Source organism: Cherax quadricarinatus, chromosome 12, assembly GCF_038502225.1.
Source record: "Cherax quadricarinatus isolate ZL_2023a chromosome 12, ASM3850222v1, whole genome shotgun sequence".
In the NCBI taxonomy this organism is placed as follows: domain Eukaryota; kingdom Metazoa; phylum Arthropoda; class Malacostraca; order Decapoda; family Parastacidae; genus Cherax; species Cherax quadricarinatus.
The window spans coordinates 36,807,855-36,820,354 of record NC_091303.1 but is presented as its reverse complement, the minus strand read 5'-3'; the positions used below and the strand labels follow the sequence as shown (position 1 = coordinate 36,820,354).

Genomic DNA, 12,500 nt, shown 5'->3' with positions numbered 1-12,500 from the left:
ATATATATATATATATATATATATATATATATATATATATATATATATATATCGTGCCGAATAGACAGAACTTGCGATCTTGGCTTAAATAGCAACGCTCATCTTGCCATATAGGACAAGCGAAAATTTGTGTATGCAATAATTTCGCCAAAATCAATCTGAACCTAACCAAAAAAATATATTTCACTGTGTTTGTTTGGTATTAAATTACTGTAAACAAATCTAAAATATATTTACTTGGGTTAAGCTAAATTAAATTGCGCTTGTTATAATAAGGTTAGGTAAGTTTTCTAAGTTCCTTTTGGTGCAAAATTATAAATTTTACATCAACATTAATGAAAAAAATATATCTTTAAACGTATAAGATAAAATTTTAGAAAGGACTTAATTTTAAATGAGTTCTTGCTAATTGACCAGTTTTACATATTCGGCACGACACACACACACACACAATATATATATATATATATATATATATATATATATATATATATATATATATATATATATATATATATATATACACACACACACGTATACACATAGACAAACCTAACACATTAGCTCATAAATCCCCCCACCACACACACATTTTTAAGATAAGCTGAAGCAGCTAAAACATCCCAACAGGACAAAAACAAAATGGGATCTCAAAAGGGAGGACGTAAAGGCAAGTTAACCGATGATGGCTGGTCGGAAAAGGAAGAATGGGTAGAACAGCTCAAGAAGAAAGTGGAACAATAATGGGAGAAAAGGTTAAACGAGCTTTGCAATAACACGCTAGAGCAAATATCTGCAGAGAGCAAGAAGTGGTAATCATGAGCTGTAGTAGCTGAGGCAAAGATACAGAGACTGGAGGAAGAAATGGATGTGCTGAAGAAGGATCTAAAGATGAGGTCTGAAAGGAGCAGGATGACTGAAATGGGAACATCAGCAGGCAGCTGTTTTCTCATCAGGGGATGAAGCTAAGCAGTCTTTTGCAGCAGTAATATCAGGCCATCATGGTGTCTGGGAGATGATTAGGAAAACAGCAAAGGAGATGCTTAAATCAGATCCAGAGATACAGAGGGAAAAGAAATGGGAAGAGGAGAGGGAGAGGTCAATAATTATTCATGAGCTTCAGGAGGCTGAAGGGCAGACTTATGATGAAAGAAAGCATTGGGAGAAAACAGAGATTAAGAACATCATTGCAATAACAGGAGAGAGGGGCATGTCTCAGGTAGAAAAATTTCACAGACTTGGGGAGTATTTGAGGGAAATAAATCGACCAATCAAATTGACATTCAAGACAGATGTGGTACGGAACAGGATACTACAACATAAACCACTGTTAAATAAGCACTAATTCCACAATCACAGCAGCCTCCCATAATATTCTGCCCTGCCTCCCACCCTCCCAGCCTGCACCTTCCTCTTCCATCTCCCAAAATACAGTAATGGAAAGGAAGCTAAAGGTATGGTACACCAAAGCAGATGGAATAACAAATAAGAGTGAAGAGTGGCAAGAATGCATCATTGATGCATCACCTGACATCATAGCACTAACAGACACAAAACTTACATGGATGAGAACAGATGCAATTTTTCCACCTGGATATCAGATTATGAGGAAAGACAGAGAGAACAGAGGAGGGGGAGGAGTAGCATTGCTCATAAAAACCAGTGGAGTTTTGAGGAGATGGGAGGAATGGAAAGAAGGTAAACAGATGATTTCATTGCAGGAACACTTCAGACTGGGGGTCCAAAGGTGATGATAGCACTGATTTATAATCCACCACTTAACAGCAGGAGGACAAGAGAAGAGTATGATGTGCGCAATAGGGCAATGGTGGATACACTAGCTGAAGTGGCCAGGAGGGCTCATAAGGGTAGGACAAAATTGCTTATAAAGGGGGATTTCAATCACAGAATGACTGGGAAAACCTAGAGCCACATGGGGGACCAGAAACATGGAGGGCTAAGATGTTGGAGACTGTATTGGAGAACTTCATGCACCAACATGTTAGGAATGCAACCAGAGTGTAGAGGAGAGGATGTTGCAGCAAGGCTGGATCTCATATTCACCTTGAACAGTTCAGACATAGGGGATATCACCCACGAAAGACCCCTTGGCGCTAGTGATCATGATGTCCTGAGTTTTGAATATCTTGTAGAGTTAAGAGTGGAGAATGCAGCAGCACGAGAACAAAGAGATAAACCGAAATTCAAAAAAGGGGACTACATAGGAATGAGAAGTTTCCAGCATGAAGTGCAGTGGGAAAGAGAACTAGATGGAAAGACAGTAAATGAAATAATGGAAATAGTGACCACTAAGTGCAGAAAAAATGGTAAGACCAGAGTGAGACCATGGTTTAATTGGAGGTGTAAAGAGGCCAAAGCCAAGTGTGCTAGAGCATGGAAAAGATATAGAAGGCAAAGGGCTCAAGAAAACAAGGAGCTGAGCAGAAGAACCAGAAACGAATATGCAGGGATAATGAGAGAGGCCCAGAGGCAATACGAGAACGACATAGCATCAAAAGTCAAATCTGAACCAAAGTTGTTATACAGTCACATTAAGAGAAAAACAACAGTCAAGGACCAGGTAATCAGGCCGAGGAAAGAAGGAGGGGAGCTCACGACGAGTGACCAGGAAGTATGTGATGAACTAAACAAAAGATTTAGAGAAGTATTCACAATAGAGTCGGGAATGCTTCCAGCAAACTGTGGAGGTAGGGTGCACCAGCAGGTGCTGGACACAATACACATAACTAAGGTAGAGGTGAAGAAACTGCTAAAGGAACTCGATACCTCAAAGGCAGTGGGCTCTGATAACATATCTCCATGGATACTGAGAGAGCAGAGGAACTGTGCGTGCCGCTAGCAGCAATCTTCAGTAAATCTATCGAAACAGGGCAGTTGCTTGAGGCGTGGAAGACAGCACATATAGTTCCAATTTATAAGAAAGGGGACAGACAGGCAGCATTAAACTACAGACCAGTGTCACTGACTTGTATAGTATGTAAAGTCATGGAAAAGATTATCAGGAGAAGAGTGGCGGAACATATTGAAAAGATTGGGCTCATACATGACAGCATGGCTTCAGAGATGGGAAATCCCGTGTCACAAATCTACTTGAGTTCCACGATAAGGTAACAGAAGTAAGACAGAAGAGAGAGGGATGAGTAGATTGTATCTTTTTAGACTGCAAGAAGGCTTTTGACACAGTACCACACAAGAGACTGGTGCAAAAATTAGAGGAGCAGGCAGGAATAACGGGGAAAGTACTCCAATGGATCAGGGAATACCTGACAGGAAGGAAACAACGAGCGTTGGTACGTGCTGAAGTGTCGGAGTGGCGCATGTGTCGAGTGGGGTTCCACAAGGTTCAGTCCTAGGCCCAGTGCTGTTTCTTGTATACGTGAATGACATGGTGGAAGGAATAGATTCAGAAGTGTCACTGTTCGTTGATGATGTGAAACTGATGAGGAGAATACAAGTGGGCGAGGATCAGTTAAGATTACAAGGGGATCTGGACAAACTACAAGTATGGTCCGACAAATGGATCCTGGAGTTTAACCCCAGTAAGTGAAAGGTCATGAAGACTGGGGAAGGACACAGAAGACCGCAGACGGAGTACAGGTTAGGAGACCGGCAGCTGCAAACGTCAATTAAAGAAAAGGATCTTGGGGTAAGCATTACAACAAACATGTCCCCTGAGGCACACATCAATCAAATAACTGCTGCAGCATATGGGAGATTGGCAAACCTGAGATTGGCATTTAGACATCTGAGTAAGGAGTCATTCACGACACTGTACACCGTGTACGTAAGGCGTATACTGGAATATGCAGCACCAGCATAGAACCCTCACTTAGTCAAACACGTCACAAAATTGGAGAAAGTGCAAAAATTTACAACACCATTAGTCCCGGAACTGAGGGGTATGTCTTACGAGAAGAGGTTAAGGGAACTCAACCTGATGACACTAGAGGATAGGAGGGATAGAGGGGACATGATAACGTATAAAATACTAAGAGGCATTGACAAGGTGGACAAGGATCGAATATTTCAGAGATGGGATACAGAAACAAGGGGACACAATTGGAAGCTGAAAACCCAGATGAGTCATAGGGATGTTAGGAAGTATTTCTTTAGTCTTTGAGTTGTCAGGAATTGGAATAGTCTGGAGAGTGAAGTAGTGGAAGCAAGTTCCATAAATAGCTTTAAGAAGAGGTATGACAAAGATCATGAAGCAGGGAGAGTGAATTAGTATCGACCAGTGAAGAGGCGGGGTCAGGAGCTATGAATCGACCCCTGCAACCACATATAGGTGAGTACACACACACACTAGGCGAGTACTAGTTGAGTACACACGCGTGCGCGCGGGCACACACACAGCAGGCTGGATAAGGTTCTGGAAAAGGTTGAACAGGAAGAGAATAGAGAAACCTTGAAAGAAATAGATACATAAGAGGCAATAAACTTAAGGTCAGCTGAGGTCAGTGGTCACCTGCGGTCGTACCTGTCCTAAGCTCTGTGAGTTAGCGTGCGGTGTTACCAAGCACCATGGCTTGTTGTAGTGTTTTAGAATCTCAGGTTGAAGTGTTGAAGAAGGAGGTTCTACTTCTTCAGGAGGAAAATAGGAGGTTTAATTAAGGTTTACTATACAAATAGTAGGTGTCTAAGAAATAAGATAGATGAGCTAAGATTACTTGCAAGTGTAGGTAATATAGATATTATTGGTATAACAGAGACCTGGTTCAACCTGAGAGATAGAGAAATGCCTTCTGAATGCAACATACAGGGTTATAAACTATTCCTCGCTGATAGGGTCAACAGGAAGGGTGGTGGAGTGGCGATGTATGTCAGAGAAAATTTAAATTGTTGTCTTAGACATGATATAAGATTAGAAACATCGAACATAGAATCTGTTTGGCTACAGTTTCTCGAGGGTCATGACAAATTAATTTTGGGTGTGAGTTATAGGCCCCCAAACCTTGATAGGGAGTGCAGTAACCTGTTATGGGATGAAATTCATAAGGCATCTAGATGTGAAAATGTTGTGATAATGGGAGATTTTATCTTTAGACAAATTGATTGGAACAATATGACAGAAAATCCTGAGTCTAGAGACTTTCTTGATACGGTCAGGATTGCTTTTTAGAACAGGTTGTGACAGAACCAACTAGAGGAAACAATCTGCTTGACTTGGTTCTTGCCAACAAAGATTCACTAATTAATAATCTTGAGGTTAATGATGAGCTTAGGGAAAGTGACCAGAAATCACTTAGTTTCAATATATCATGAAATTACCCAGATAACTGCAATCAAATCTCTGTCCCAGATTTTCGCTTAACCGACTTCATGGGACTGAAAAATTACCTGGGTGGGCTAAATTGGGATGTCTTGACTATGGGTCAGGTAGGTCATCTTGGTTGCCAATATGACGTTTTCAGAGCATAGTTCTAGTTGCCCAGGCAACATTTGTTCTGAGTAGGGAAATTAGATCTAACAAAAATGATCCTAAATGGATGAATAATAGATTAAAACATCTCATTGGTCAAAAGAGAGGCATAGGCGTATCAAAAGAGGGGATGGGCGGTTAAGAAATCAATATATTCAATTAAAGAGAGAAATAAAGAAAGGAATAAGAAAAGCAAAAAGAGATTATGAGGCTAAGGTCGCAAGGGATTCAAAGACTAACCCAAAACAGTTCTTTCAGGTATACAGAAGTAAGATTAGGGACAAGATTGGCCCACTTAAGAGTAACTCTGGTCAGATCACTGACAGTGATAGGGATATGTGTGAAATTCTCAATACTTACTTCCTCTCAGTTTTCACCCAGGAAATTACTAGCGATATTTCTGAAGTAACAGATTATATAGAACAGGACGATAATAAACTATGCACGATTGCGGTAACTAGTGACATGGTCCTCAGACAAATAGAGAAACTAAAACCTAACAAATCCCCAGGCCCTGATGAACTGTTTGCAAGGGTGTTAAAGGAATGTAAAGAGGAACTAAGTATACCTTTGACTAATCTTTTTAACAAATCACTACAAACTGGCATAGTGCCTGATAAGTGGAAAATGACAAATGTAATACCTATTTACAAGGCAGGTGACAGGTCCTTGGCTTCGAACTATAGACCAATAAGCCTTACCTCCATAGTAGAAAAATTTATTGAATCAATAATTGCCGAAGCTATTCGTAGCCATCTTGATAGGCACAGATTGACTAATGAATCTCAACATGGTTTTACAAAGGGGCATTCCTGTCTTACGAATTTACTAACATTTTTCACTAAGGTGTCTGAGGAGGTAGATTATGGTAATGAATATGATATTGTGTATATGGACTTCAGTAAAGCTTTCGATAGAGTTCCACATCAGAGGCTATTGAGGAAACTTAAGGCACACGGAATAGGAGGAGAAATTTTTTCCTGGGTAGAGGCATGGCTGACAAATAGGCAGCAGAGACTTTGCATAAATGGGGAGAAATCAGAATGGGGGCACGTCACAAGCGGTGTTCCTCAGGGGTCAGTGTTGGGCCCGTTGTTGTTCACAATTTACATAAACGACATAGATGAGGGAATAAATAGCGAAATAAGCAAATTTGCTGATGACACCAAAATAGGCCGTCCAATTCATTCTAATGAGGACACTAGAGCACTCCAGGATGATTTGAATAGACTGATGCAGTGGTCGGAGAAGTGGCAGATGCAGTTTAATATAGACAAATACAAAGTTCTAAATGTTGGACAGGAAAATAACCATGCGACATAAAAACTAAATAATGTAGATCTTAATACTACTGATTGCAAAAAAAGGATTTAGGAGTTCTGGTTAGCAGTAATCTAAAACCAAGACAACAGTGCATTAGTGTTCGCAATAAAGCTAACAGAATTCTTGGCTTCATATCTAGAAGTATAAATAATAGAAGTCCTCAGGTTGTTCTTCAACTCTATATATCCTTGGTTAGGCCTCATTTAGACTATGCTGCTCAGTTCTGGTCACCGTATTACAGAATGGATATAAATGCGCTGGAAAACGTACAGAGAAGGATGACAAAGATGATCCCATGTATCAGAAATCTTCCCTATGAGGATAGACTGAGGGCCCAGAATCTGCACTCTCTCGAAAGGCGTAGAATTAGGGGGGATATGATCGAGGTGTATAAATGGAAAACAGGAATAAATAAAGGGGATGTAAATAGCGTGCTGAAAATTTCCAGCCAAGACAGGACTCGCAGCAATGGTTTCAAGTTGGAAAAATTCAGATTCAGAAAGGATATAGGAAAGCACTGGTTTGGTAATAGAGTTGTGGACGAGTGGAACAAATCCCGAGTACAGTTATTGAGGCTAAAACGTTGTGTAGTTTTAAAAATAGGTTAGATAAATACATGAGTGGGTGTGAGTTGGACCTGACTAGCTTGTGCTGCTGGGTCTGGTGCCGTGCTCCTTCCTTGAGTGGAGGTGACCGAGGGGGTGGGGTGGACATGGACCTGCTCCCCATGGATTAGTAGGCCTGTTGCAGTGTTCCTTTTTTCTTATGTTCTTCTGTTCTAACATAAGAACATAAGAATGTAGGAACACTGCAGAAGGCCTACTGGCCCATACGAGGCAGGTCCTTATCAAAACGACATCTACCTAAAGCTACTCAAGAAACAACTCCCGCACCCCCCAACACCAATCAAACCCAGCCCCTCCCACTCATATATTTGTCCAGTCTCTTCTTAAAGCTACCCAAGGTCCTAGCCTCTATCACCCCACTGGGAAGACTGTTCCACGCATCTACAACTCTGTTAGAAAACCAGTACTTACCTATGTCCTTTCTAAATCTAAATTTATCCAACTTAAATCCATTATTCCTGGTTCTTACCTGGTTCGACACCCTCAGTACTTTATTAATGTCTCCCTTGTTTGTGCCCGTCATCCACTTATACACTTCAATGATATCTCCCCTCATTCTACGCCTCTCCAGAGAGTGGAGATTTAAGGCTTTAAGTCTATCTTCATACGGGAGGTTCCTTACACAGTAAATCATTTTAGTCATTCTTCTCTGTATGTTCTCTAATCTAATGAGTCTATGTCCATCCTGTAGTAAGGGGACCAAAACTGAGCAGCGTAATCCAAATGAGGCCTCACTAGTGATGTATAGAGCTGTAAAATAACTTTTGGACTTCTGTTACTTATACTTCTTGAGATAAATCCAAGTAATCTGTTGGCCTTGTTGCGCACACTGAGGCACTGCTGTCTTGGCTTTAGATTTCTGCTTACCATGACTCCCAAGTCTTTTTCACATTCTGTATGACCAAGCTCTACTTCACCTAGATTATAGCTTCGAGGGTTATTTTCATTACCAAGGGCAAGTACCTTACACTTATCCACATTAAACTTCATCTGCCATTTCTCAGACCAAGACATTAATTTGTTCAGATCGTCCTGGAGTTCATTCATATCCTCCTCAGAGTGAATTATACGGCCTATCTTTGTATCATCAGCAAACTTACTCATGTCACTAGTAATCCCTTCATCAAGGTCATTAATGTAAATTATGAACAAGAGAGGGCCTAAAACTGATCCTTGTGGAACGCCACTAGTGACTAATCCCCATTCAGATTTCACTCCATTAATGGTAACTCTCTGCTTTCTATTGGTAAGCCATGCCTCAATCCATGCTAGAACTTTACCTCCTATACCATGAGCTGCCACTTTTCTTAAGAGTCTCTTGTGAGGTACTCTGTCGAAGGCTTTACTAAAATCCAAATAAACAATATCATATTCCTTATCACTGTCAACTGCCTCAAATGTTCTATTGAAGAACGTCAGTAAGTTTGTCAGGCAGGAACGACCTCTCGTGAATCCATGCTGAGATTCATTTATCAAGTTATGCTCTTCAAGGTGACTTCTGATAATGTCAGCTATAATTGATTCTAATAACTTGCCCACTATAGATGTCAGGCTTATTGGACGGTAATTTGAAGGAGTGGACTTATCCCCTGATTTGAATATAGGAACCACATTAGCCATCTTCCACATCTCTGGCACAACACTGGTAAGGATGGACGCATTGAATACACTCGTTAATGGCTGACTAAGCTCCATCTTGCATTCCTTAAGTACCCTTGAAAACAACTCATCGGGTCCCGGGGACTTATTTTGTTTCAGTTTGTCTATCTGTTTAATAACCATGTCCCTCGTGACAGTAATATTAGTTAACTTAAATTCATCAGGAACTAAATAATTGTTAATTACTGGAATCTCATTTACATCTTCCTGTGTAAAAACTGACAAAAAATAGTCATTAAATAAGGAACACATTTCCAGTTCATTATCCGTCAGCTGTCCATTCCCAGATTTCAGAGGTCCTACTTTTTCCTTCACCTTCGTCCTATACACTTGAAAGAACCCCTTTGGATTAGTCTTTGATTCATTAGCGACTCTAATTTCATAGTCACGTTTAGCCTTTCTAATCGCCTTTTTTACTTCTCTTTTAAGCTGAACATATTGGTCAGTAAGGTTAACCTCTCCTCTTCTGATGCGCCTATAAATTCCCCTTTTCTCCCCTAATAGATGCTTTAACCTCCTGTTAACCCATTTGGGATCGTTATTATTAGACCTAATTTCTCTCTGGGGAATGTATATACTCTGGGCACTGTGTACATTATTAAGAAAACAATCATAAAAGCAGATCCCTTCATATTCATAAGTATGATTATCGTCAATAAAATCATTAGCTAGATAACCCCAATCAAGATTAGACAGATGTTCCCTAAGTCCATTATAATCGGCAGAACGAAAATCGGGGATTTTTACTGTATTATCATTATTCTTGCATTCCCAATTAATGCTAAAGGTGATGGATTTGTGATCACTTGCGCCAAGCTCTTCAGTGATCTCCAGATTATTCACTAGTGTTTCCTTATTTGACAAGACTAGGTCTAGCAAATTATTACCCCTGGTAGGTTCAGTTACACTCTGTTTCAGAAAACAGTCCTGAACTGTTTCCATGAAGTCACTGGACTCTAGATTACCTGTCAAAGAATTCCAGTCAATTTGGCTAAAGTTAAAGTCCCCTACTATGACTACGTTACTGTGTCCAGAAGCCCTAACAATTTCGTCCCAAAGAAGTCTCCCTCTATCGTGATCCAAGCCTGGAGGTCGGTATATTACACCTAGAATTAGTTTTTCTTGACCCTCCACGAACTCTACCCAAACAGACTCTGTTACTGCTCCATCTATTTTTATACCTTTTTTTATGCAACAATTCATATTTTCTCGAACATACAATGCAACTCCTCCCCCCTTCCCATTACATCTATCCACATTGAATAACTTAAATCCCTGAATATTACACTCAGCAGTCATATCCCGACTCTTTAAATCATACCACGTTTCAGTTAATGCAATGATATCAAAGTTCCCAGCACATGCTACCAAACGTAGTTCATTAATTTTATTTCTTGCACTTCGACTGTTAGCATAAAATACCATCATATGTTTTTTCTTCTGCACATTTTTCCTATTCATCTTTGTTTTTACACAATTTCTGAAATTATCATTACCCAGAGTTACTCCATGACAGTTACTATTAAGATTCTTAATATCAGAGCATAAGTCAATATATCCATACTCATTATTAATCATTTCTAAACCCATACCTCTAACTAATCCTAGTTTAAAGTCCTAACAACCCCCTCAACTGAGTTAGCAAGAAAACCCACACCTGCCCTGGATAAGTGAACCCCATCCCTGGCATACATGTCATTTCGGCCATAGAAGTTGTCCCAGTTGTCAATGAATGGTACTGCATTATCCTTACAGTGTTTATCCAGCCAACAATTAATACCAATTGCTCTGGACAACCATTCATTACCAACACCTCTTCTTGGCAAAATGCCACATATAACAGGGCGCCCCCCCTTCTTCCTAATCATGTCTATAGCTGTCCTGAACTTTCTAACTAAATCCTCACTTCTACGCTTGCCTACATCATTGCCTCCAGCACTGAGGCAAATAATAGGATTGATCCCATTACCGTTCGTGATGTTGTCAAGCCGGCTAACAATGTCCTCCATCCCAGCCCCAGGAAAGCATACCCTTTGTCTCCTACTCCTGTCCTTCAAGCAGAATGCCCTATCCATGTATCTAACCTGGCTATCCCCAACAACAACAATATTCTTACCTTCCTTGTCGTTCCTCGTGACGATCCCAGTAGTAGACTCACATTCGTCGGGTAGCACCGAGAATGCGTTGGAGGTTTCCACGGGAGTTTCCACAGCAGTCTCTTTCTTCTTCATCGTTTCTGGCTTTCCATTCGTCTTCTTGATCGTCAACTTCGTCGTCCCCTGCTGTCCAGCCACTGACCACGATCCCTTCTTGACATGAGGACTCGAAACAGGAGGACTACTACGAATCCTCTTGTTTTCCTCGGTCAATCGCCGTATCTCCATCTTCGCTGCCTTCAATTCTTCCTTAAGTTGCTGGTAAAGTTGCTCGATGGAGGGCATCTTGGTTCAGTCCACGGGAGCAAACAAGACACTTCTTCACAGAGTTAAGTACAGGTCAGCACTCAAAGTACAGGTCACCACTCAAGAGCACACAAACAGGTCTTCACAGAGCTAAGTACACGTCACCACTGAGCTAAGTACACGTCACCACGTCTCGGAAATCTCTTAGCTTCATGACAGTGAACAACATCAAATAGAGAGGAGGGTGGGTAGATTATCTACACTCACTGTAAGAAATAAAGCTGCCATACAAATTAACAGGAAAGGCAGGGGTAGTAAAGTTTTCAAGTGGATACACAAACACTGAATGAATTGTAGGTAGGAGTAATGGTAAGTAAGGTGTCGGAGTTGGCATGTGTGACGAGTGGTGTCCCTAAGTGTTTGGGCCCCTTTGTTCATGAGGTACAAACTTTTTTACCAGAGGAAATTAAATCCTAAATATATCACTGCTTGCAGATGATGCTTAATAATAAAGATAACCAAGGAGAATAGGGGGAGGGGGAAGGTACTCCCAGAAGTTTTGAGCAGAATGCAAGCATGGTCAATGAGGTAGATAATTAAATTCAATCCCAATAGCAAGTGTGAGAATGAGAAAACCGTACACGGAATACCACCTGGGAAAACTGACACTGCAAGCATATCACTAGAATTTCATCAGCACGTGCATAAGACACAATATGCAGTTTATGGCATACAGAAGACTAGCTACCCTCAGAAGTGCCGTAAATAACATGAACAAAGCATAAGTTATTACATATACAATGTACATTAGGCCTGCATTAAACTACGTGGCACCAGCTTGGAACCCCGTTCCTGATCAATCATATGTAGAAATTAGAGAGGATCTAATGGTTCACAGTAAGACTAGTATCAGAAGTAAGGGGGCATGGACTATGAGAGACTAAAATACTAAGACCACCAGAAGAGAGGAGGTACAGGAACATGATCATGACATAAAACAGGCGTGATCAAGCAACTGATGGCGAGCCACACATGGTTCTTATGTTC

The 12,500-nt window shown here is 40.7% G+C and overlaps 1 protein-coding gene across 1 annotated transcript in view; it reads right to left on the bottom strand.

The window, feature by feature from the left end:
* Positions 1 to 12,500, bottom strand: part of LOC128686682 (tyrosine-protein kinase Btk) — a 559,014-nt gene that overhangs the window by 720 nt on the left and 545,794 nt on the right. The gene's annotated exons all lie outside the window — the stretch shown is intronic.